The sequence below is a fragment of the Mandrillus leucophaeus genome, unplaced genomic scaffold (assembly GCF_000951045.1).
Source record: "Mandrillus leucophaeus isolate KB7577 unplaced genomic scaffold, Mleu.le_1.0 Scaffold30, whole genome shotgun sequence".
Taxonomy (NCBI): Eukaryota; Metazoa; Chordata; class Mammalia; order Primates; family Cercopithecidae; genus Mandrillus; species Mandrillus leucophaeus.
In genome coordinates, this window is record NW_012103143.1 from 4,893,583 (window position 1) to 4,894,518 (window position 936).

General features: G+C 47.0%; 1 protein-coding gene across 1 annotated transcript in view; it reads right to left on the reverse strand.

The window, feature by feature from the left end:
* The window catches only part of SHANK2 (SH3 and multiple ankyrin repeat domains 2), a 669,522-nt gene that overhangs the window by 317,251 nt on the left and 351,335 nt on the right, over window positions 1-936 (reverse strand). The gene's annotated exons all lie outside the window — the stretch shown is intronic.

Below are 936 nucleotides of genomic sequence, written 5' to 3' on the forward strand. Positions count from 1 at the left end.
TTTTTTTTTTGAGATGGAGTCGCACTCTGTTGCCCAGCCTGGAGTGCAGTGGTGCGATCTTGGCTCACTGCAACTTCTACCTCCCAGGTTCAAGCAATTCTCCTGCCTCCACCTCTTGAGTAGCTGGGACTACAGGTGCACACTACCATACCCAGCTAATTTTTGTATTTTTAGTAGAAACAAAGTTTCATCATGTTAGCTAGGCTGGTCTCGAGCTCCTGACTTCAGGTGATCCACCCGCCACCTCAGCCTCCCAAAGGGATTACAGGAGTGAGCCACAGTGTCTGGCTGGGAGTGAGTTCTAATGGGTACAAAGTTTCTTTTTGGGGTGATGCAAATGCTCTGGGATTAGAGAATGGTGATGTTTGCACGATCTTGTGAACATGCAAAAAGCCACTTAATGGTGCACTTTAAAAGAGTAAATTTTATGGCACTGAAATTATATATCAATTTAAGAAAAGAAAAAAAAGGTTGGTGTCCTGTGTGAATTCCTTTAGATCACAGAATAATACAAAGCTAAACAGGTGAGGGTTAACTGTCAAAATTTTATTTGAGGCCAGGTGTGGTGGCTCACACCTGTCACCTCAGCACTTTGGGAGGCTGAGGTGGGAGGACCCTTGAAGACAGGAGTGTAAGACCAGCCTGGGCAAGATAGTGAGACTGTCTCTAAAAAATAAACATTGCTTTTAAGCTGGGTGTGGGGTGTGCACCTATAATTCCAGCACTTTGGGAGACTGAGGTGAAAGGATCACTTGAGTCCAGGAGTTTAAGGCTGCAATGAGCTATGATCGCACCTCTGCACTCCAGGCTGGGCGACAAAGGCAATCCTGTCTCTTAAAAAGAGAAATTGGCCGGGCGCGGTGGCTCAAGCCTGTAATCCCAGCACTTTGGGAGGCCGAGACGGGTGGATCACGAGGTCAGGAGATCGAGACCATC